Source organism: Canis lupus, chromosome 27 (assembly GCF_011100685.1).
Source record: "Canis lupus familiaris isolate Mischka breed German Shepherd chromosome 27, alternate assembly UU_Cfam_GSD_1.0, whole genome shotgun sequence".
Taxonomy (NCBI): domain Eukaryota; kingdom Metazoa; phylum Chordata; class Mammalia; order Carnivora; family Canidae; genus Canis; species Canis lupus.
In genome coordinates, this window is record NC_049248.1 from 26,933,968 (window position 1) to 26,960,067 (window position 26,100).

Sequence of the window (26,100 nt, forward strand, 5' to 3'; positions counted from 1 at the left end):
CAGATATAATTTTATCACTGAGGCATATCTTTGACTTTGCCAAGTCAGACTTCTGTATATTAGCTTTTCTAATGAAAAATCAGTATGGCACATATTACTCTAGCTTACACAACCTGCCTTCCACCTCAAAACTCTGTGAGGAATAATTGCCATTATGACTACAGAATGCCATGAGAGTGTGAAATATTATGTAAGAAGGAGGTGAGGTAGGTTGTTATTACATAATGCAGTTCTTCCTATCATGGCTTGGCTGTAATGTGGAAGGCCTTGCAGGCAAGCCGCAGAGTGCAGACTATGTCATCAACACACGTCAACTCTAAATAATGAAAACTCACTGCTTATAATCATAGATACAGCTGAGCCCACAGGAAATACCTAACCTGCAATCAATCTCCTCCTCGCTGTGGTCTGGCAGGACAGGTGATACCTGTCTTCATGAATTTTTGTGTGAGGAATTCATTTTTATTTCAGCATCAAAATCACAAATTTTTATAGGCCAGTTGGAAACAAGCTGATGGTCTATAATGCTTTTATTTGTTTTTGTAACAGCAACAGACCATCCATGGTCACTGTGATTTATTTATATGACAGCATTTTTCATGTAAAAAGTTATTTTCTTTTAAAGTACTTTCATAATCTTTCGCTTGTTAGTCTTCCAATGGTCTTGTGAAGAGGTTAGTAAAAAGACACTGTACTTTATGACAAATGTAGATGGCAAAGCCCAGGGTGTTAAATAACTTCCTTGCTGATATCATAGGGAAGAGAATTAAATAAATGGTTAACAACCTCATGGCAAACTCACAGTAAAAATATCACATTCTTTGTGAGATTATGGTACCATTTCTTTGCTATAATATAAACATTTGCTTTGGTTTGTCAGTCTAGCCATTCCAAAAATCCTTATCAAGGGCTTGCAGTGTGTCAGTGTATCAGGCATTATGGCAAACCAGGATGTGGTTCATACTACATTTTAAATCACTTTTGGAATAACTGGACAATCCCTACAGCCAGGTAAACTATCTGAAAACAGAATAAATTAATTCCTCTATATTTTTAAAAAGATATATATTATGTGTGTCTAATTAATAGAACTCCCTTACAAGTGACAACAAAAAGAACAGGGAGTGTTAAAGAAATGAGACAAAACACTAAATTTTAATAGCATTAAATTAATAAGAATAATAAATGCAAAATGGCTTGTTTTGTTATTAATTAACATCCATTTAGACTCTGATGGATATTTAGAAATAAAAACATTACAGAATAATGCTTACTTAATAAAGAAGCAAGAATACCTAAATATATTCCAGATGAATGAAAGATTTAAGTTCATATCAGAAGCATTAATATTACTAGAGGTAAATTGCTTTATAATTTTGAGTCTGGGATGCCAACAATCCTAAAGGAAAGGATTAATAGGTAAGTAGGTAAGCATTATAAATTGCTATAATCAAAAGAAAATTTACAGACTAATGGCAGACTGCACATAAGTTTCATATTGGCGTAATATATGGCAGTCATTAATATACCTAAGATATGAAAAACTTTACAAAGTAATAAAAATATGTATAGTCCAATAGAAAGGTAAGCAAAGACCCAAAACAGGCAATTCACCAAACAAGAACTATATATGATCGATAAATGGATGAATACATATTTTCCCTCACTAGTAAACAAAGAAATGCAAACTTAAATGACATTTTTCACATATTAGATTTGCAAAAAGTGAAAGGAATTGAAAATATCCAGTGTTGGGATCCCTGGGTGGCACAGCGGTTTAGCGCCTGCCTTTGGCCCAGGGCGCGATCCTGGAGACCCAGGATCAATCCCACGTTGGACTCCCGGTGCATGGAGCCTGCTTCTCCCTCTGCCTGTGTCTCTGCCTCTCTCTTTCTCTCTCTCTCTCTCTCTCTCTCTCTCTCTCTCTGTGCCTATCATAAAAAAAAAAAATCCAGTGTTGAGGAAGTTGTGAGAAAATGGACATGCTTATTGGTGGAAACAAATTGATATGGTCTTTTTTCAGACAGCAATAGATTCCAAACATTTTTAGACACATTCCCTATGCCTATTCTTTACTAGGGATTCTAAGGACAAACAAATGCGTTAAGAGACAGATACATTAAAATTCAAAGCAGCATTATTTATAATGTTTTAAAAAGAGAAAAGTCAAGGAGTGCCTAGGTGGCTTAGTTTGTTAAGCATCACTTTTGATTTCAACTCAGGTCATGATCTCTGGGTCATGATCTTGGAAATGTGAGATCAAGCTCTGCATCTCGCTCACACGGAGCATGGAGCCTGCTTAAAATTCTCCCTCTCTTAAAAAAAAAAGAAGATAATAATTAAAAAGAGAGAAAAGTTAAGCAAAGAGAGATTACCTTAAAAATTATAGTTGGGGACTCCTGGGTGGCTCAGCGGTTGAGCATCTGCCTTCACCTCAGGGCATGATCCCATGGTCCTGGGATCGAGTCCCACATCAGGCTCCCTGCATGGAGCCTGCTTCTCCCTCTGCCTGTGTCTCTGTCTGCTTCTCTGTGTCTTTCATGAATAAATAAATAAAATTAAAAAATATATATATATAGTTGGGTTGGTCCATATAGTATTAAGTGGCCATTAAAATGATCTTCTATATCCATACTTATCTTTTGCAAAATAATCTTTTTTGTTGCACAGAACTCTCTATCTTCTCAAACAATTCAAGAGTGAACATGTCCCCAACCAAAAGCTCCAGAGATAATTCCTATTAATAGATAGACATACAGCCTTTCAGGAGATTTTATGTAAATATAAATATATCATTAATATAAATGACAACCTGTTGAACACTTTGTTCTGTAGTTTGATTTTTTTACTTAAATATGTTGTAGACATCTTTCTTTGACTGAATAGTTGATATATGGTCATTGGCACAGAAAAATGTTTGCAGCATAAAGGAGCAAAAAAAATTATTAAATTACATCACAGCAGTGATTCTCCAATGGAGAAGTGGGAAAGGTGGGATAAATGACTAGATCATTGATTCTTCTCTGTCTTGCCTCAAAAATTTGATTTGCCTTTTTAGGAGTCATGTTTGAGTAAGGTAGGGAACCATGTGTACCTTGAGAAAGATCCCGACATGGCTCTGAATCAACAACCTCATCCCCTCTTTCCAACACAGACTCTTGCCAGATTGAGAATCATGGCTGTATATATATATTTTTTTAGGATAATAATATGTATGAATACAGCACAGAAAAAATACCCAGAAGAATGTTACTGACTGCAATTATCTTTGCAAGGAAGATATTCAGGTGATTTTTACTTTTTTATATTTTTTGGATTTTTTTATTTGTTGGATTTTTAATAAAAAATATGATTTTCATTTTAAAAAAATGAAGCAAACAAGAAACTTGAAATCCTTGAAAACCACTGCTGGAGAAATCAGGTGACAGCAGTCCAATATGCAACCACAATCAAAACAAGCTAAAAAAAGTTCATAACAATGGATATCTTTTGTACTAAACCATAATTACATGTTTTAACCCAAGAAGCTAGATAAAGTCAAGTGTATGGCATAAATGAGCTAAAGGAGCAGAAAAAGTTTAAGAATCTATAGTTGGAAGATGATGATTAAGTGTCAGAAACATCTAAGTTTCTAAAATCATGAATCCCATTAAAAACGTATAACCATCCTATTAAAAAGGGGAATGTCTCCATAAAATTTGTTAGGAATTTAGAAGAAAAACATATATTTTCTATGAAGGACAGAAAACTTGGAATTCATTACCTCCAGAAGAGAATGGAGACTACATACACAAGTGGGTTAAAGAAAGAATTATTGCACAATAAAATTAACATTAATTAAAAAATACTGGAGAATTTGGGAGTGTAACTCTAAATATGATAGTTTGAAGTTAGAAGATTCAACCACTCAGTTCTCAGTGAATATCTCTTACTATTCTTGCCAGAGACAGAGAGACCTGAGTTAGATGAATCTGGATGTGACAAAAGACTTATTTTTTTCATTATAGATTACAAATTAATAGAATAAATGATTGCCTGCCATTATTATTTGCACTCAGAATTGGTAATTTAAGGATGCAAGTGGAAATATTAATGGGATAGTTTTTTTATAGCTCTACTAGGAAGATGAAAAAATAATGCAAAGCTAATGCTAGTCTATTTTTTGTTTTCTATGCATTTGGTGTTCAAGTTTGACTGGCAGTGAGTAGAATTTGACTGCGCTTCTGCCTAGAGTTTCTGGTTTCTGGAATTGGCAAAGTTACTCCAAATAAAAAGAGCAAGGCACCCCCAAGCAAAGAGAGAAAAATTATTAAGGAAGCTCTGAGCAACTATTACAGATAAAGACGTGAAAGATAGGAGTGTGGCAAGGGAGGAAAAGTATAGAAAGTGTTTGAGAGGGAAAGATTTGACCAGGCCTACGGCTCATGGAGTTTCCTTTATTTTTGTTTCATATTCAGAGAACTAATATTCCAGCTTGTCCTCCTTTTTTTTTTCCAATCTGACATCACCTATCATCCAGAGAAGGAAATTCCTTAACTTAAATGGAAATGTCTTTTGCAAACTGATCATAATCTTCACCTCTGACTATTCTTCTTCACCCCATTCCCATCCAAAAATTAGCAGAAATCTTCTTCCTGAAAAGCTATATTGTCATTACAATTACCCAGGTATTGGGCTGTTTAGATTTATAATTCTTTGTTCCAATAGTTCCCAGAATTATGACAAGTCCTTCTTTTGTTAGCCTGCTTCTTTCCTCGTTCCCTTTTCACACGTACACACAAATGCCCCTTCCATTTAGAAGCTCACCCAATCTCGGCTTTGTTCCCTCAAAATCTCCACCCCTGTTGAAGTCATAAGTTTCTGAATATGACCTGGTCGTCTAGACACACTGTTGATGTGTTTATTGTCACGTACAGGATCTTATAAAATCAGAGGCTTGCATGTAGATGCAGGCCTGCTAGAGGATTTTGCAAGGGAGACAGTGACGCACATGTCCATGTTTTGTTCACTGGGCAGAATTGACCCCACAGGCTGTGAGATTGCTTACTATTTTCCAAATATTTCTAGTGGAAGAATTAACAAGGAGAAAGCCAGACCTAATTGCTCTTATTTCATCAGTTAGTAACAATAGGGCATAGTTTCTTTTAGTTTATATACTTGTCTTAAGAAACCATTTGTTTTAAAGGAGTTTGGTTTTCAAATGTTTGCTTGATTATGCAGTTCTCTGAAAGTCTGCTTTTAAAAGATTGAAGACAACGAGCCCATGCTATTACCTATAGGCCAAACGGCACAGGAAAGGGATACCAACCACTTTCAACCAGCTGGTCTCTCTCTAGTCATTGTTTGTATTTTTTCGTTATTCATTCAACCAATGTGCATTGAACGTGTATTACACGCGGGGCATAGTTTAAAACACTAAAATAAAGACATTTCTCAGGGGCATCATGGATTAATGGGAACTCCCCTCATGTTATAACCTATAACACAGTGAGAAAAATGTGGATGCTTCTGTGCTTATGGATGAAGAGTGTCATATGAAGATGGGGTTGATGTTTATGGAATTTTCAAATACTGAACAGGAATTTGCCAGGTGCAGGAGCAAAGAAGAGAATTCCAAGCAAATGCTTCAGCCTGCCCACAAACTTGAAGATGTGAAATAGACTGGCATGTTTGGGAAACTGCAAAGAGGCGTTAAAGGCTGAACCATCATGAGTTAGGGCAAGTAGGCAGATAACGATTCACAGGGGACAGGACAATCAGATTGTCAAGGGCCTTTTATGTTCATCAAGGAAAGGAGCAGATTTATAGATAGAGATTTTTTTTTTTTTTTTACAGGGGTGAAAAGTCATTGAAAGATGTTAAGCAGGGAAGTGTGTAAGTGTTGTGCTTTAGATACCAGAGGCAATGGTATAGAGTACAGATTCAGGAGGAATGAAAGGTGGGAAAGCCTGCAGGCAGAGAAGTCTGCTGGGAGGCTCCTGCCACGGAATAGGTGAGAAATGATGAGAGTGTTAAGTCAGGCAGAAACTGTGGTCATGGAGTGGATCCGAGAGATATCTGTAGACTCAGCCAGATTTAATGACTGACTTGGGTGAATGAGTAACAGAAAGGAAGTGATCCTGAGGCTTTTGACTTGGACACTAAAATCAAATGAAGTGGAGAAGAATTGGGAAGAGGATAAAGGAGATTTAACATTGGACATGTTCGGTTTCAGGTGTTGGTAATATACCTAGCAGAGACGTCTGTTCGGAGCCCAGAAATACAAATCTGGACATCAAAAGAATGCTCTGTGCTAAAGACAGAAAGTCAAGAGTCATAAATACATGGTGCCTGGTGTCACAGCAGTGGAGGAGACTGTTGTGGGAGAGTGTGTTGAGAATAAACAAGAGCAGGGTCAAAGTCCTGGAGGAAAACCAGAGTGTGAAAGGACCTAACATAGAAAAAAGAGGCCAAAGAGGGGGTAGGAGAGAGCCAACAGAGATAGGTGATGAAGTATCATCACATAAAGAAAGGGAAGCGTTTCTAATAGAGTTTGGTAAATATTTTGAAATCCATGAAAAATTTGTTGCAGTAATAATTGACAAATGCCCACCACATTTTGCATCTATGGGGCCCCAAGACCATCACAAGAACAATTTTCTGAATGCAAGAGGGAGAAGTCAGATTGCAATGGATTCACGAGAGGAAAGGAGGCAGGCAGTGGTAACATTAGGGTTTTACTATTAGGAAGTTTGAGTGTAAACAGAGGTAGATGAAAGCGAGTTTTCTTTCCTGCTTCCTCTTTTCCTCTTCTTTTCTCTTGTCTTTCCTCCTCCTCCTTCTTCTCCTCCTTGTCCCCTCTTTCTCTGAGAAATGAAAGACTTTTAGGCTAAAATAAAGGAGAGAGGTGCTCTTCCAAAGAGATGCTTTGTTTTGGAGAGGCTACTACAAACATCTGCTTTGGGGGACAATTCTTTCATATTAGGTTTTTCTCATTTATAGTTATGTTTCCGGGAGCATTGAGCGGTAGAAAACCAGCCTCTATGTTATTAGCCCTTTGTCCTAGAGCAAGAGTCTACTACTGCATCTACACAGAAGAGTATGTGGCGTGAAGCCAGCTGCTAGAAATTCCAAGGATACTGAAATTGACAATCACCCAGTAAAATTAAGTTCTTTCAACTCGGTGTGTAAAAGTGTAGGACCTATCATAGTATTTTGAGTTATTCTCTTTATTTAGTCCGTTTGAGAGATCAAACAGTAATTTTAAAACTACTCAGCAAGGATTTATTTTGTACAAAGTTGAAAGTGTTATGGGTAATTTTACGACAATTATGTGTAACATACCTGAGTCTCTACTCAGGTTTCTTACATATGTAAAAAGAAATGAAATGCATAAAGTGCTTTGAATCCATATGGTTCTTATATTTGGGAAATTTAAAACTTCTTTCAGATATTACCTTAGTAATCCTCACAGATTTTTAGGTTATTTTTTTTTTCTGAATTCCATATCATCACTTCAGGTAGAAAGTAAGATATGTGTCATTATGACAAATGTTCCCTCTATCCCAGGAAACCTAGCTTTGGCGGACAGTTTTGGCTGACGACACAGTTTTCTAAGTCCTGCTAAAATGAACTACTCTGTTAACTGCTTTTCGACTTACTGCCTCTATTTTACAGGTGAGAAAAAGGAAATGTATAGCCTCACAGCATTTTAGGGCAGAGAGCAATCTTGAAGGTTAGGACTGTTTGTTGCTGGTAACCGAACAGGAGAGTAACTGGAACTGATAACAGAAGGCTCTCGAATCCTGGCAGATCCTATCACTTATCTCTTGTCTGTGCTTTGTTCTTCTGTCCTTGTCCAACCCTGCTTCCTTGGTGTCTTGGTCAGGAAGGTGGAATACGGCCCAGGTCTACATGCTACAATGTGAAACATGCTCAACAATGCTAAGCACGGAATTTATTTCTCTCCACCACAGTTACAAAGCCTGGGGGAAGAGACACTGACTGATGTTCACTCAGAGTCCAATGAACTCTGGGCCGGAAATGATCACGTTGTCTAAAATGGCTTTCAGGAGTATATCCCTGTAGCTTGAGGTGGGGTGGAAGTTAATTAGGGGATGGTCTTAGGCTAAGCAGATATTCTAAAATATGCCCATCAGAAAGGCTACTCTCACCTTGCCCACACCCCCTGCCACAAACACAGCATTTTATCAGTAAGGAGACATTCCCCAAAATATGAGTTGGCCAAGGTTATAAATTTAGTAAGAATCTCCAACCCAGTGCTATTTTGGTATGTGAGTTAACTTTCTTGACAGTAAACCTATCAGCACTAAGTAAGCCATACCAAAGCACCAGTTTGCTTCTCTTTGTATCGTCTAAAATCTCATTGTCCTTTTTCCATTACTTTCTTATTTATTTCTAAGAAATTAGAGAAAAGGCTACATGTAGGTTAAAGAGACAGTTTTTCAAATGATAATATATTGATATATATTATATTGTACCCTAATATGTTGATTTCAAAGGCTAACATATTGATACGTATCATATTATGCCCTGATAATATATTGATTTATCAATTCATTTTTATGCTCGACAAACACATTTTATATATAAGGGGTAGGAGTTATCTTTAGAACACAAGGACAAAAGAACAAAACATGTGACCTCTGCTTTCCCAGATAAATTTTCTAAATAATTGAGAAATCTATATATGAACAAAATAGAGAGCACAAGCAAATTTATATATAGTAATGTAAGCCAAACTGCATTTAAATTACTGAAGAAATAGAAAATAATGACAAAAGATGGAATTCTTCAGTAAGACTTTCTGAAAAAGGCTAATTTTTAACTGATCTTAAAGAAAAAAGTGATCACACCTCAGAGATTGCCACATTTGTGGCCCACAGGTCAAATCAAGCCTATTTATGTTTTGTTAGGCCAGTGGAGTACTTAAAAAAAAATATTTAAATTGTATTACCTTTTCATGGGACCTACTCTTTCCAGGTTAGCCATACTCTATGCCACTTCTTAGTATTTTATTCCAACATTTGGTGAAAGAAATGGGCAAATCATTTTTTCTTGGGAGACCAATATATACAAAGGCAAAGAGATGTGAGCCATGGCTACGTGCACATAAAATAGGGATGTGATAGGAACCAATAGTCTCGTAGCCTACTTGAAGCTAACAAACTGTTGGACTAATGGTAGAATTATATAAATGAAAATGCATAGTTTTAGAAGGACCTGGTGACAGAGGCCCATAGATAGTGGGGTCAAAAAACTTAGACTTTTTTTCTTTTTTCCATCCAGCAGCTGTCAGTTCTAAGTTTTGAGAGTTACCTGAGTGAGTTGAGAAAAGGTTAACTATCTAATGGTTAAACTTAAAGAGAAAGATACGGGCTCAAAACCTTTTCCCGTCATCTTGGTAGGAAATGACAATCTGGGCGAAGATGGTTGCTCTGACAATAGAAAACCAGAAAGAACTGGCAGGTAAGAGAAAATGGGATATGACAAGAACAATACAGGAGAAAGAAGCTAAGAGGCGGCTGTTTCACAGAGACTAAGAAAATTGGAGAGAAATGGCAGACTATAACATTCGGTTACAAAGGTGCTGAAATAAATAAAAGCTGGTTTTCATATTAGCACACAGCAGCTCTCAGCCCCGCTCATGGGTCTCTTTCCTGCCAACACAGTTACTCACGGCTCCAGCTACTTGACTCTGCTGCTTGTCAAGAAAAGAACAGGCGGCCGCATGGGGTCTTCTGTATTTTATTCATTACAGCTCCTTTTATTTGTTGTCTTAATGTATTTAATTTACTCAATTATTACAGATGTTTTCTATTACAATGCTAATAAGAAAAATCTGAAAAGATACTCAACTTCTTTTAAGTCTGGTAGAAGTGGAAACATTTTTCCTTCTTGCCTCTTCAAGTTTCTGTTGATCCTTTCTGAAAACGCTGACTGAAAAATGGATGGTCCATACTAGTTTTAAGTAGAGGGAAAGAGGAGCAAATTCTAAGTGACATTTTGAAGAAATCTTTATAGATTCCGCTTTGAGAAGGTTTGAGACTAAGAATTCGAAAGCCTCATGAAGATACGCACAAAATGCATTACGGGTCTTTTCTGGGATCTTTGTGACTCTTTGAGAGTGATAAGTATATGCGAGATGCTTCTAACATGCCAGCATTATTTGGTGTTAGTAGCTGTTGGAGGGGGTGAAAATCTCACACCTAGGTTTTGTTGGTAGCTTTTGTGGGCTTTTGTGGACCCTTCATGTCGAACCAAGAGAAATGGTCTCCCCAAGAACTGTATTTATGTGTGGTTCATATACGTGGATTAGAACACTTAGGGAAAAACTCAACAAAGAAGAGGAACTTTCCCTCCGGGCTTCATGATTTACACAAATTAAATTTGTCACTGTGAAGACAGATAGAGCAGGCTGCCTTAACATGGTGTGCGCCAAACCCTGGACTGCATCAAAGCTCATGAGAGAGCCATAGGTAACTGTGTTAGATTTTCTTTGAACTCGTCCTCTAATCAGAGGCTTGTCACTGCAGAAAGCAGTTGAAATTTAATTAAGGGACAGGAAACTCCCAAGTCTAATTTTGTCCTAGAGGTGCTCTGTGGGTTGTCTCTCAGGACGTCAACAGCTATTGAGTGAAGGTTTTGGCACAGATGCTAAAGGCTGCCCCCTGAGGCACCACCCAATCGTGATATGGCATGATGGCTTATTCTGAGGTAGGCTAACTCTCCGCCTCTGTAGACACTGTGTTACACTGATAGATGCCTGCTTGCCTTGATGCACTTTTTAGGGACACCTGCAAATAAGGGCCCAATTTAATCATGATAGAAATACTTTATCAGGGAAGTTGGTTTGTCTTTCTTCTACTCCGGTTGTAAATTTTCTATTGTTTTTGATACTAAGTGCCCCCAAATAATCAGGTCATCTGAACCTAGTGGGGAAAGCTGAAATGCAAGTAAGTGAGAAAATACACGTAGAAAATATCTTTGCAAAGAGTGAGGAAAATTTAAGATGTTATCAAAACACTCTTTTAACAAAAACAAACTTCTCAGACACATTTATAAATTTCTGTGAGATTCACATCAAGATGATAGCAGAACTCCACTTCTTCCAACAGGTCCTTGGAAAAGGCCCAATGTGCTACCTTAGACAAGAGCATGTCTTCCCAGTAGAGTGGATTTCTTTCAACCACTCACCCATGCCTGAGGAGGATCTTTTACTACCTGATTGGATTAGACCATATAGAACACATCTGATTTTTAGCAATCCAATATACTAATCTGCAGAGCAGTGTACCGTATAAATATCATACCTACTGTGCAATGCCTCCAGGTCATAATAAAAACATTGTGTTAATCCTTTCATAATATGAAAAACTTAATTGGCAATGAATAATTTCTACTTTGGCATATGATCTACTAGGTTTAAAATTACTTGCAAGTTGAACTGGACTAAGTTTTTGGAATGGCTAAAATCCTGAAGGTTCAATTCAAAATGATGGTCATGTGGTGTCAAAGCCTGAGTCTCAGACTGAATCATATCAGGACTACCCTTGAGGTATAAAGCAAAGATTTTGAGTGCTACTTTTGCTGGCTTGCTGTCACTAATATATGCACTTATGGACATCAAATAGAGCAGTGGAGAAATGTGGTGTATCACTTCTAACTTATCATAAGCCATCAGACAACTGAAAGGCATATTGGGTGCCAGCACTGAACTCCTTTAACTGTTCCATCCTTTGGGAAATATAAGGGAGGTGGGGAGTTGGAATGGGAATCATTTTGACCAGATTGCCGGTGAAGGCTAGAACTTTATGCTGTACAGATATGGGTGACTTGCTTTAGCCATGGACATTCCACTTTTTTTTTTTTTTTCAGAAAACAAAGTTGCATATGGGGTAGATATGATTAGTAAATATCCCCAAATCACCAATTCTGACCTTCTCAACATTACTGACACTTCTAAAAAACTGGACGTTTTACTTCAAATGAAGAAACAGTGGGATAACTCACTCTTCTTCCAAATATGCTGTTTTGAGTAAATACAGCTTAAGAATCTCTCTGACATATTGTTACCATGTTACTGTGTGCTGTAAATGCAACAGACTGGTTAAAGATCAAGTCCTAACCGCAACCATGTATTTCCTTTGTTTTATATATTTAGGTCAGACGCTAAACATAGCTTTAACATATTTTCTTTGTGGTTTAATTTCCTTTGTGATTATTTCTTTTATTTAATGGGAGTGTAAAAATGTCCCAAGGACTAAAAAACAAATTGCAGCTCATTTTTTACATAGGCATTAGGAGGTAGTCCGTTAGCTTGCCTTTGGGTCAAGCTTTCAGGATCATTTCGGGTTAAAAATCCAACAGTGAGACATTTACATTTTCTTAACAAAACAGAGGGGACTATATTCATGTGGTGTTCTTTCATACCCCCTTGGGCCTGAGTTTTATAACAAACAAGGAATGAGAAAATGTGGGCTTCATAGTGACTCTCAGTGATTCTCTGGTCTGCACCTCCCTAGAGATGCCTATGAGGCGCCTGCAAGTGGCACCACCCCACAGCTCATAATGACTCCCTGGAGGTGTGGAGGGATTCCTGGACATGTAAGAAGGAAAGGCAAACTAAGTCATCAGGGCAGCACCCCAGGACCACCGTGAACTTCACAGCGGTGCAAAGAGTGATGTGTGTCTATCTCCTAAGTGTTAAAGCTGCAAAGAAGTTTTTCATTACTATCCAGCTTATTAATGTGTGTTTGCTTCTGGCACTTCATTCAGTTTGCACCCTGATAGTGAACAGGTCTGTTTTAATGGTATGTGTAATTCTCATTTCTCAGTAAAGTTGTTGAAATATTTGCTTCTTAAAGAAGACAGAAGTTTTCTTTTTCTTTTTTTTTCTTTTTTTCTTTTCTTTTCTTTTTTTTTTTAAACATTCACTTACCTGTTCGTTTAGTGAATAGCAGAAGTATATTTTTCTATACTTTGGCCTTTGTGAACATAATGTATTCATCAAATCCTAAAAGGCATCCCTAATAGAATATCCTTTGATTTTATCCAGGACTTAATATATTTAACACCTGGATAAATTTAGAGTTCTTTTGAACTGAATGAAATCACTGAGAATCTAACAGTTACCAGACAGCTGTTAATAGTTTTAACAACTACTTGCAGTTGCCCAGAGGGAAGAGAATGTGGTCCATTTCAGGTCCTTCTATAAAATACAGTGAATTACAATGGGCACAATAGTTTGACTTTAATAAAAAGGAGATCTGTTTATTTTAATAGGAGTAGTATTTCAATTGTCAAAAAATTCAAAATTATCATTTTAATTTCCTTGAATTAAAAATAAGAATCCTGGAAGAAATAGACTCATGGAAAAAAATTAGTAATGATTTCCTTCCTATTTACATTCTCATTATGATTGGAGAATATATTTTGAAATAACATAGATATGTGTTCTTCTAAAAATATTTTTTATTTGAATCACAAAGTACAATTTTTCTAAAATTATACTGAGAATCAATATTATGTTAAATTAATTGCAAAAACAAACACAATTTTAAATAGTCTCTTTTTCTAGGAATATGTAGGATATTTGAGAAAAGGAAGGCATACTTATTAAATGAATGTTAGCCAAAAATATACAAAATTATTAAACAAAATCAGGCACTTAAATAGCTGAGTTTTAATTTTAATATTAATAAAACCTTCCTAAATTCTTGTTTTTTCATCCGAGAGGCAAAATCCACTGTACCACTTACCTAATTTGTGAAAATGGATTTTATTATATGAACAAATAATTGCATATAAACATAATTACACAGATTTAATTCACGATGTTAAAGACTAACCATGCTGATTTTCATAAAAAATATTTCCCTAATAAAGTCTTATTACTAACTTTTTTTCATGAAACATGTGTTTCCACCACTTCCAAAGACCTGGTAATCGTTCATGCAAATGAAAAAAAAGTGTATGTTTTCCACACACACATCAGTTGTTCCACAGACATCTGGTAACGAAACTTGGAAAGCTGCTAGACTCTGAGCCAGCCCAGGTGCTCACTACAACATCTCTAGAACTCAGCAATTGCCTGCAGTAATTTGTTGCAACTCGTATTGGCATTTTTACGGTTATGATGAGGCAAAAGGTGATGACATCATGTTCTAATGTTACGAAGGTGCTGTGAATTCAGTGTGAAAATTCCATCAATGAGTGATTGTTACTGAAATTGACTACATTGGTGGCCATTGCATTTTGCCAACTGAAACATCTGGGCATAAGTTAGCAGTGGCGCACCTTGTAAATAACTTCATTGAAATTAATTGCCAGAAGTTTGCAGCACCCTAGGTAGTTTATAAGTACCAGTTCTTATTCTACTGCTGTGTTTTGCACTTGAGAATCTTGTATTCTCAGATTCTGTTTTAGCAGCTGGGGATGAAAGTGAAAAGTGTAGAAAATGCATGATGAAACAGCAGGACCACAAGGAAATTAACATTATATGTAAGGAAGAAAACATTGCTATTTGTCTATACTTTCACTGATAAAGTATTTTTCTCTCAGAAATAATATTCAAATTAATGTATAAAGCAGTTTTTTAAAAAGAAGGCAGTTAAATGATAAGATATAGGGTCTCTGTTTCTCCAGAAAGAAACATCTAGCATTTTGCCCATGTTGTAAATATTAAATGCTTATTGTGTTGAGAAAAACATGTGAAATTATTACCTACTATAAAACCACATATTTGAAGAGAAAAAGGGGCTGTTCTGTGGAAAAACTAGGAGACTGATTAGGAAACATGGGTTCTGTTGTTGCTGTACATATTCTGAATCATTTAGAATAATTTTCTAAGTTATTCATAGCTTCATGCATCATAAATCCAAGGAGAGATAACCCCAAAATTACAAGGATACTGTAGTCAACAAAATGAATTATTCAATAAATATCTATGTCAATTCCTTGCTCCTTCCCTTCTTAACTCCTTACCTTTGAATTTTTGCTTTTTAAAAACATTTTGCAAATGTGAAGATGTTTAAAGATATTAAATGTTGATAGTTTAAAATTGAATGAGAGCCCAATTAGTACACTAAAATATACATTTGTCTTGAAAGTACAACAACTTATATAGTACAATATAAACTTCCATAAGGCCCTCAATATTTCAAAAACTTTTATAAAATCTCTGCTTTAAAAAATAAATATTGTTTTGTTCTGTACATTCAACGAAGATCTACATAATTAACTTTTTAAAAAGTTGAATGAGGGAAGAAGTTTTTCTAACCAGTATGATATTTGTTATTATTTAAAGAAAAGCTGTGTAACCCTATCGACCCCCAAGACCTTGGCTGCCTAGAAGATTAAAGCTCATTTATGATAAATCAATCATTATCCTGAGCCCATACTTTCTGGTACAACTAAATTGTTCTTTCTGCCCCTTTCCCTTTTATATTTCTTGGCATTTGTTCCTATAGTTGCTTTGATAATCAGTTTTATCTGTTTTTTTTTCCTATGTGAATTAAAGTAGATAGGGTTTAGATAATAAATACTCTAGAATATCTAGGACTACCAGTTGGTATTCTTTCATATAAAATATTTACAATTCAAAAAATCTGCTCTTCCTAGAGCTGTGAGATATTTCAAATTTGAATTTTTTTCTCCTTATAGCTCACTATAACAAAAATTGTACTTTATATAACAATGTTTTGCTTTGTTTTTGATAACAGAGACCCTTATGTTCACAAATGAGCTTTTGATATGACAATACAACCTAGCTATTCCCAAAAAAGACTGGAATTCTTTTTTTGAACAGAAAGAAAAAAAACTGTATCTTTATACTTATTCATAAAAGTAATCTTGGTGCTTTGTCATAATGGACATATTGTTCAGGCAAAGCAAGTTCAATGTACTATCCAAATGCAAGAAAGAATTCCATTTAATCTTTGCTTTTGTTAGGAACAAGCGTGGAGAGTATGGGCAAAGAAGCAGCTTTAACTTATGGTTTTAATCTTAAACGTTTGAATCCCTGTAAATTTCCCTGAGGTTAATATTTTAATGGTATCAGATCAAATTAAATAGAGAATATGTGGAAGGAATGGCAGGCAATTAACAGAGCCATACAAAATCAATGACAGTTGTTTTTTAATCAGATTTCCACTCAGCTGTTTTTCACTACAAATGAATGCATTTTACGACAAAAATGTATAAATCTTTGGAGCGATAGATAGAACTCTATGATCTTAGGATTTATCTTTACGATTTAAGGAATAAAATCAATCCCCGTTCTTAAGGATTTTGCTATTAATAACAACAGTTACATTTATTAAAGCTATAAAAAAGCCTAAAGTAAAAAAATGAGTCAGGGATTTTGCTAACGAGTTGCAGAACTGACAGGCTATTCAAGAAAGTTGTTAGGAGGCAGTGGCAGAGCTAGAAATAATAACAGAATGTGACAATTTACAGAAGGAACAGGCAAGCTAAAAGAGATCTCTCAATTGGCAAAAAGTGAATAGTTTTAATACTTTGATAAAGCATTTTTATTACCATTTTCCACCATTGTTTTGTTTTGTTTTCATACACAGTAGTAAGAGAATGATTTCAATCAAAAGCAGTTGCAATGGCCCTGAGAAGGTCATAGAACGTTTGTGGAGTAGGAAGATTAGTAGCATGGCAACTGATTATGAGGATCTATCCTTTCATTCAATTAATTTAGTAGCACCTATAACACTTCAGGCCCTCCACCAGGCTCTATGGATATGGAAGCCAATAAGGTTAAGGCTACTCCCTCTTGTACTTTGTCATTATTATAACTATCCTAAGTTATTGAAACATGTTAGATTAGTTACATTTTATTTTAAAAGACAGGTAAGTACAGAGACAATAATGCTGATCTATTGTGTTAGATGTCAAGCTAATAGTTATGCTCGGCAAAGAGGGGAGATGGGTAGAGAAAAGAGGAATGTAAAAAGAGGCCTTTGAAATTCTGGTAGTTTGTGGATTTATATGTTGGTTCTGAGTGGTTCCATATTCACTTTGTGAATATTCTCTGAATGTACACTTAGGATTTGTGCACTTTCCTTAAGTTATATGTTAATAAAAATTTACATACAATTAAAGAGAAAAAAGATAAAGAACTGTTTAATATATAATTAAACGATTTGCCTTCCTTTTCTTTTTAAGCCGAGCTTCCTTATCTTTTTGTTACTACTCAATCCTCTACAACAGTCTAGTACATTCCATATGATCTGGGCTCTCTATAAGATTGCTAATGACAGAATCACTATCTCTAATGGCCACTCTTCTATCTTTACCCCCTGGGATGGCTCTATCCTTTTGACTTTCTAACCATTCTTTTCTCTAAATTAGGATAGCTCAAAAAAAATGTTTTTTTCCTAATTTGGCTTTTGTAACACCATATTCTCCTAGTTCTTTTTCTAATCATAAATTGTTCCCTCTTAGCCCCCTTCACTGGATTTTCTTTTAACCATTCCTTAAATATTGATGTTCTCCTGTTTTCTCAAACTTTCTCCTTGCTCTACCTTCTTCCAGGGGAATTTGATTCAGAGATTTTGTTTTTGTTTTTTTGTTCTGTTTTTGTTTTTAACTACAATCTATTGATAATGCTCAAATCTTTATCTCCACCTCCCAAAACTTGAGATCTAGTTCCAAATTTTAGATTGTCTACTTGGCATTTCCACCTGTTTTTCATTTAAAAACCCAAACTAAGTAAGTTCCAAACTGAAATTGTCTAAACTCAAGAACTCTGATTTTCCTCCATTTCCTGTCTCAATTAGCAGTTAATCTTTAAGCCAGTCATCCAAGGTAGATATTTCTGAAAAATTCTTTATCCTGTCCTTTCTTTCAATTCCCACATGAATAAACCACTTTGTTATTAGTACCAATTAAATATTTCCGAAATTGAGCCTCTTTTCACAATTCCATTGTGGAATATGCCAAATTGGTATAGTCTGGGCCCTCATTATCTTTTTTCCCTCCTTTTTTTATATCTTCATAAGTCAGTCCCCTACCTAAGACGTGAACATCCTTCTTACCTGTTTTTCCACATTGCTGCTGGAGTCATCACAGGTATGATTGCTGTCTATAGCACCATTCAAAGGGTACTTCCTGCTGGCACGGCAACAGGAACACAGCCTGCTAACTCCTCTTTTAACATGTTCCTTTTGAGATGCAAAAATGGTTAATCTCAGCAAGAGCACAGGAACCTATGGAAGACTACCATTCACCAGTCATAACATCCAAGAGATTTCCATTGGTTATAGTGCAAGTGGTACCACATTTTTAAAAAGGACTTCTCCTATGTATTTTAAATGATCTCCATAAAATAATGGAAGAAAGGCCAGAGAGCAGATCTGTGAGACAAAGAGAGGTAATTAAAAAAAAAAAAAAAAAAAAAAGAACAAAATTTCAAAGTAGATGAATTAGAAAAAAGTAAGATTTAATAAAAATGCAATTGGATTTTTAAAAATCTTAATTAAGAGGCAACGTTATAGAAAATTAAATTAGTACTTAGAAAACAAATATAGAGACCAAGGAATGGGAGAGAAAATGATAGATCTATATATTTTCTGTTATAAACAAGAGTGTAAAGATAAATCTTGCATATAAATCTTTGCATGCTATCTCCTGTTCCTTAGAACAAATTTCTAATCGTAGGAATACTGGGTCATAAGCTTTAAATTTAGAAAAGTTCTGGAATGTGTTACCTATTTATTTATGAGAGAGAGAGAAAGAGATCACAAGTAGGAGGGAGAGAAAATCTCAGAGCCAACTGGGGCCCAATCCCACAACACTAAGATCACAACCTGAGCTGAAACCAAGAATCAGGCACTCAATGGACTGCACCATCCAGGCACTCTCCAAATTATGAAATGATTAGATTTATTATTTTACCAATAGTGACCGCAAAAACAAATTCCTTCGTGTCTAAGCTCATACAACTATTACAAATCTTTTAAAAAAATTCTTTGCCATGCTGTTTTAAATCCCATTAATGATTATCTTTAATCTTAGAAAATATTTTATAGTAGACATCTTTTAATAATGTTTTGACATTTGTGCTAGGTTTGCATCAGTAATTCCAACAAATATTTGAATTTAGTGCAATGCTGAAGTGCCATTGATGCTCATTTCAATTCTTTTTTATAATAATTTCTTCTCTCTTTTGTCATTTATTTTGATGCATTTCCCATTGCACAGGAGCATATCTTTGAAAATATTTTCATTAAGAAAATTTATTTTTTTCTATATATTTTTTAATTGAAGTTTGATTTGCCAACATATAGTATAACACCCAGTGCTTATCTTGCCAAGTGCCCCCCTCAGTGACCATCACCCAGTCACCGTATACCCCCTGCCTGCCTCCCCTTCCACTACCCCTTGTTCATTTCCCAAGTTAGGAGTCTCTCAAGTTTTGTCACCCTTTCTACTTTTTCCTACTCATTTTCCCTCCTTTCCCCTATAATCCCTTTCACTATTTCATTAAGAAAATTTAGATGGTACACTTTCTGAGCCCTGGATATATGAGAATGTCTTTCTGGTAACTTTACATGTAAAAAACAATTTAGCTGAGTTTAGAACTTTTAACAAAACATTCTCTCAAAAGGAGGATACATGGTTTTCTCTCAGTGTTATAGTCAAGCCCAAGGCCAATCTGATTTTTACTCCTTTATAGGCAGTCTGTGTTCATTGGCTTTTATGCTGTAGAATATTTTCTTTTGTCTTTGAAATTAAAATTTTTTATTCTAATATGTCTATTTTTAAAAGTTAATACAGCCTGACCAAGTTATTGGACTATTTCCATTACAAATGTACATGTTTCTTCACCTTTGGAAAGTTTATTCATTTTTATTATGATATTGGCTAAATTGAGAAGAGCACAGATCAGTATTTACTCATAAAACGAGGGATAGGGGTGGGGAATGGGTAAAAAACAAATATCAGGCCCAGAAGTTTTTCTGAGTTATTTCTAATTATCAAATAGCAATAAGTAATTCCCATGTGATAAATTTAATTTCTTTTCAGAATACAAGAAAAGATAGAAATGTTCTCAATTTATTTTATTTTATTATTTTATTTTATTTTTTAAAGATTTTATTTACTTATTCATGAGAGACAGAGACAGAGAGAGAGAGGGAGAGGCAGAGGCAGAGACATAGACAGAGGGAGAAGCAGGTTCCCTGCAGAAGCCCGACGCGGGATTTGATCCTGGAACTCCAGGATCCTGTCCTGGGCCAAAGGCAGGCACTAAACCGCTGAGCCACCCAGGGATCCCCCTCAATTTATTTTATAATGCAAATATCTTGATAGCAAAACCAAAGATACCATAATATGATATCACTGCACAAATCTTTTATAAATATAATACAAAAAACCCAACTAATAAAATAATTTTAAAGTTGACAGTATCTTACAAAATACACCAAAATGAGGTAGGGTTGTTTTGTTTTGTTTTGTTTTTTTTAAATATGGTTTAGTGCTACAAAACCCATTAATATAATTTATCACATTAAAAGAAATTAGATGTTCATTGCAATAATGCTGATCCTAAATTGGACTGGATAGTTGTTCACTTGCCATTACTTCTGTACCCTTTTATTACAGAGGAGAAACCATAGACTGCCAATAAAAAACACTAACATGAGATTTATAGGGCATGAGAGAAGGAAAGGTCATTATTATCTGGATGTAGTTGTAAACTGACAAATGAGCAAACATTAGTTTTACACTGGTTTTCTCAAGAATTCTTGAGAGCTACCTGCTGTGGTGTTACAGGCTGAAATCTTTACTTTTGAACTCTCTGACCTGTTTCTCCTGTTCTAAGAGTTGTGTAAGCCCATAATTCCTATATTAAATTCTTTGTACCTGGATTACATGGAGTGCCTTCTGTGTTCTTGGTTGATCCCTGATCGATATAATACAGAAATTATATTTGATAAAATTCAAAATCCAGTGCTTAATCAAACATATAATATATATTATGTATAAGATGTCAAACTTAACATTATGTAGGAAGTACATAAAGAAATTAAATAAAACTTTTCATAGAGAGATAAATCTTGAATAAATGGAAAGATGTACCTAATTCTTGGATGTTGAAGATTCAGTGTTAAGAAGGTATTAAGTACCTTCAAATTCATTCATATATCTAATATGATTTAAATGAATACTCTCATCAGAACTTTTTTAAACTTGATAAAAATTTCATAAAGCTTTCTTGAAAAAAATCATGAACAAGATTAAATTATTTATGAGAAAAGAACAATGCATAGATAATTGGCCTAATGAATATTAAAGTAAATTATAAAATTACAATAATTAAAAATGTAATATGATGCCATGTCATCATAGACATAGATCAATAGAAATGGAATAAAAAAAACAAATAAAAGTTAATATACACAGGAATTTAATAATAGCAAAACTGCATTTAAATTTTTCTTCCACCAGATTAGTAGATTCTACTGGTTGTGTTTCAATTTTTAATTGACAAATAGCTCCAGTCTTTACTCCCTCATCAGTGCTTGGAATTTGACATTTTGAGTTCCTAGAATAGATTGTTTACAGTTCCTTTCATCCAAATAAATGGGCTTTTTAGAAATGGTTCTTGTTCTCAGCCTTAAAGGTATATCTGAAATTGAAAGATGTTAAGATATCCAAACTACCCAAAGTGACCAACTGACCAACACAATCAAAATCCTATCAAATCCCAACAATATTTTTGGAGAATTAGAAAAAAAAATCCTAAAATTCATATGGAATCTCAAGGGAACTTGAATAACCAAAACCATCTTCAAAAGGAAGAACAAAGTTGGATGTCTTGCACCTCCTGATTTCAAATATTACTATATACCCATGGTAACTAAACAGTGTAGTATTGGTATAAAAACAGATATATAGACAAATGGAATAGAATAAAGAGTTCAGAACTAAACTTTTGCTTATATGGCCAAAGGATTTTTCACAAGGGTGCCACAACCATTTCATGGGGAAATGACAATCTTTTCAACAAATGGTGTTGGGATAACTAGCAAGATACATAAAAAAGAATGAAGCTGGACTTTTATCTTACATCATTTACAAAAAATGAACTCAAAATTATCAAAAACCTACATGTGAAGAGTTAAAACTATAAAGCTCTTAGAAGAAAACAGAGGAGAAAGTCTTCATGACATTGAATGTGTCAATGATTTCTTGGCTATGACACTAAAAGCACAGGCAACTAAAGAAAAAATAAGTTGGACTACATAAAATAGTGTGTATACTACATAATACTACTATGCATCAAAAAGACATAATCAATAGAGTGAAAAGGTAACTTACATAATGGGAGAATATTTCCAAACCATATATCTCACAAGGGGTTAATATTTACAATGTATAAAGAAACACAGCTCAACAACAAGAAACCCCATAGAACCCAGTATAACAATGGGCAAAAGGCTCAATAGATATTTCTCCAAAGAAGCTATACACATGGCCAGTAAGCACATGAGGAGATGCATAACGTCACTAATCATTAGGGAAATGCAAATTAAATCCACATGAGATACTACCTCACACCCATTAGGTGGCTACTATAAAACACACACACACACACACACACACACACACACACACACAAAAGAAGTATTTGCAAAGATGTGGAGAAATTGGACCCCTTATGCACTGTGGGAATGTAAAGTGATGCAGTAACTCTGAAAAAAAAATTAAAAATAGAATTATCATATGATCTAGCTGTTCTACTTCCGGGTATATATCCAAAAGAATGGAAAGCACTTCTTGAAGAGATATTTGTATATCCATGTTCATAGCATTATTAATCAAAATAGCCAGATGGTGGAAACCACCCAAGTGTCCACTGACAAATGAACTGATATACAAAATGTGGTATAAACATTCAATAGACTATTATTCAGCCTTAAAAAAGAAAGGAAATTTTGAAACATGCTAAAACATGGATAAACCTTGAGAATATTGTTAAGTGAAATAAGCCAGTCACAAAGAAACAAAAACTTGATTCCACTTCTATGAGTTAGTCGAGTGGCCAAATTCATCCAGACAGAAAATGGTAATGTTTAGGTTCTGGTGGGAGGAGGTAATGGAGATTTGTTGTTTAATTGGTACAAAGTTTCAGTTTTGTAAGTTGAAAAGAGTTCTAGAGATAAATGGTGGTGATGGTTGTACAACAATGTGAATATATATAATGCCACTGAATTGTACACTTAAAAATGGTTAAGACAGCAAATTGTATGTGTATTTCATCATAATTAATTATATGCATATACAAATAAAGTTATATTGGAGAGCTATTTATAGAAAGGGAGACCAGTGATGTTTAATTCTCTTATGCTTTCTGATCCTTAGATAATAATCTTATTTCCTGGTACCTCCTTTTTTTTTCCCCATTAGCAGAGAGTACCAGCCAATATTGTGACTTTTCCTACTGCCAGAAATTCTGGAACCAGCTGAATTTTCCACTCCCTCCTTATTTCTGACAAGCTAGTGTGCTTGTGTGCTTCTTAAACTAGACACCATCCTTCACCTCATCTGGCCTATATTCCAGTTGGGGGTATATGAACAGCAAAAGGCACAATTGAAACAAAATGTGGTGGTGTCAATTTCTAAAAAGTTCACTGGAAGCTCTGCTGATAATTCAACAGGGCTTCTTATAGTAATTTAGCACATGTAGGTGACTAAGAAAAGTGATGTTAAGAATAGAATAAAGCCTTGAGTTCTAATTTTATAAGACATACACTAAGAAATATCATGTACACTATTCCATCAAGATGAAAGGCTTAGTTTGTTTTAAATTACATAGGCATGAGAGCAAGGTGTAGAGGACACGATTAACATGTAAAACATTCCTTTGTGGTTGACGTGGAAAAGAATTTAAAATATGGACAAGAGCAGGCAGCTCAGGTGGCTCAGTGGCTTAGTGTCGCCTTCAGCCTGGGGCGTGATCCTGGAGACCCAGGATGGAGTCCCACATCAGGTTCCCTGCATGGAGCCTGCTTCTCCCTCTGCTTGTGTCTCTACTACCACTCTCTCTCTGTTTCTCATGAATAAATAAATAAAATCTTTAAAAAAATATATGGACAAGAGCTATTTGGTTAGCAGATGTTTCAAGGGTCAAAAGTGAAAGATAGGAATATAAAACTCAAGTGGAAAATTTACTACTAGAATTTTTTTTAGTGGCTAAGAAACAAGTCCATACCACTTATGATGTCATTTATTTAATTTGGTAGAAAACCTAACAGGTAAATTCAAGGCAACTATAAAACTTCCTATATGATTGAAAATTTTGTAACAAAAGCAGATGCTTCAATTGGAAAAGTTTCTTTCACAGCTTGGTCTCTGGGTTTTCTGTCAACCAGGTTGGGCAAGAATATTACCATGTATTTGGGCAAATGAGAGTCTACCATAGGCCTTTTCAGTTAATACATTAAAAAAGCATTTAAAAATATTAAAGGAAGTCATATTTAGTTCTTTTTGTTTCTTTATCAAGATTATTATTGACTCCTTTAAATGTTCTACTATATTTTTCTATTAGAAAGAAAAAAATGCACAGAATGTGGCTGTATCAGTGAAAGGTTACAATTCTTTCCTCTTTATTAAGCGCATGAATTCACCATTGGTAAAATTAGGGTATTCTCATATTTTTAGCAACAGTAAAGTTTAACAAACCTTATTTTCCTCGGTGGTGGGAGAACACCTTGAAGTTCCTCCCACGTAACATAATGGTATAATGTAAGTTTGTTAACCCTGAGTGCTCAATAAACTCTTCTTAAAATTTCACATTTAAAATTTTCAAAACTGGAGATCCCTGGGTGGCTCAGCGGTTTAGTGCCACCTTAGGCTCAGGGCATGATCCTGGAGACCCGGGTTCGGGTCCCACATTGGGCTCCCTGCATGGAGCCTGCTTCTCCCTCTGCCTGTGTCTCTGCCTCTCTCTCTCTCTCTCTGTGTCTCTCATGAAAAAAATAAATAAAATCTTTAAAAAATAAATAAAATAAAAATTTCAGAACATTTTAATGAACAAACGTTTGTTGTTTCAGCAGACTTTTGAGAGTTTCAAGAGTAAGGAGTCCTCCAAATTCATCTGAATTAACTTGGAAAAACAAAGAAAAGTATTTAGCTTCATAAAGATTTCTTCGAAAAAATTTTATCTATTATCTATCTATCTATCATCTATCTATCGAGAGAGCATGAGCTGGGTGGGCAGGGGCTGAGGGAGAGGGACAAGCAGACTCCCTACTGAGCAGGGAGCCCTATGAGGGGCTCCACGGGAGACTCCATCCCAGGACCCTGAGGTCATGACCTGAACTGAAGTCGGATGCTTAGCCAACTGAGCCACTCAGGTGCCCCTACTTCCATAAAGGTTTTAACTAGGATATTCTATTTAATACTTTTGGTAAATATATCAATGTATTTCCCAATCCTGCTCTTCTGGGTCCTGTATTTCAATGAATGAAGTCATCATCCTCCCACTTCAACTCAAAACCTCAAACTCTTGTTTTGACTTCTTTTTCTCTTTCCCCCACTCACATCTACTTAGTTTTTACTCATACCAGTTTTATTTTTACAGAACCTCTTGCTTGTCTTATTTTCAATCTCAAAGTATGCAGCATTATTGAAATTGCCTTTCTAACTCAACTCCCTATCTTTGCTTTCTTATCTAATCCATCCTACACAATAATGTCAGATCAATTCTCTTAGTATACTGTGCAAATGCTGATGTTCTGCTCCTACAATTTCCCATTATCAGCTCAGTTTTTGGAATATCCCATTCTGATATTCAATACTCTCAAGGACCTATTCACAATATAGCTCTCTAGCATTATTTCTACAACTACCTTTTACATTCTCTAAACTCTTAGGTCCTTTAACCTACCATACCCAAAATGTTTCCTTTATCTAGGATGTACTTTTATCACTTTCAATATGTCTAAGAATTTTGCCTCAGCTGTAAGAACTCAAATTCTGAACCCTTCCCCAAAGCCTTCATATCTTCATCCTCTGAATTTTCACTTTATTTAAAATTTTTTTTTAAAGATGTTATTTATCCATGAGAGACACACAGAGAGA

General features: G+C 35.2%; 1 long non-coding RNA gene across 3 annotated transcripts in view; it reads left to right on the top strand.

The window, feature by feature from the left end:
• Positions 1-241: 241 nt before the first annotated feature.
• The window catches only part of LOC111092832, a 42,609-nt gene continuing 16,750 nt past the window's right edge, over positions 242-26,100 (top strand). For 2 of the 3 annotated variants that reach the window (XR_005379984.1, XR_005379982.1), the window contains exons 1-3: positions 242-1,011; positions 7,549-7,656; positions 9,408-9,468. This is a non-coding gene — a long non-coding RNA (uncharacterized LOC111092832). The remainder of the gene's footprint in view (positions 1,012-7,548; positions 7,657-9,407; positions 9,469-26,100) is intronic. The other variant, XR_005379983.1, reaches the window with a different exon arrangement.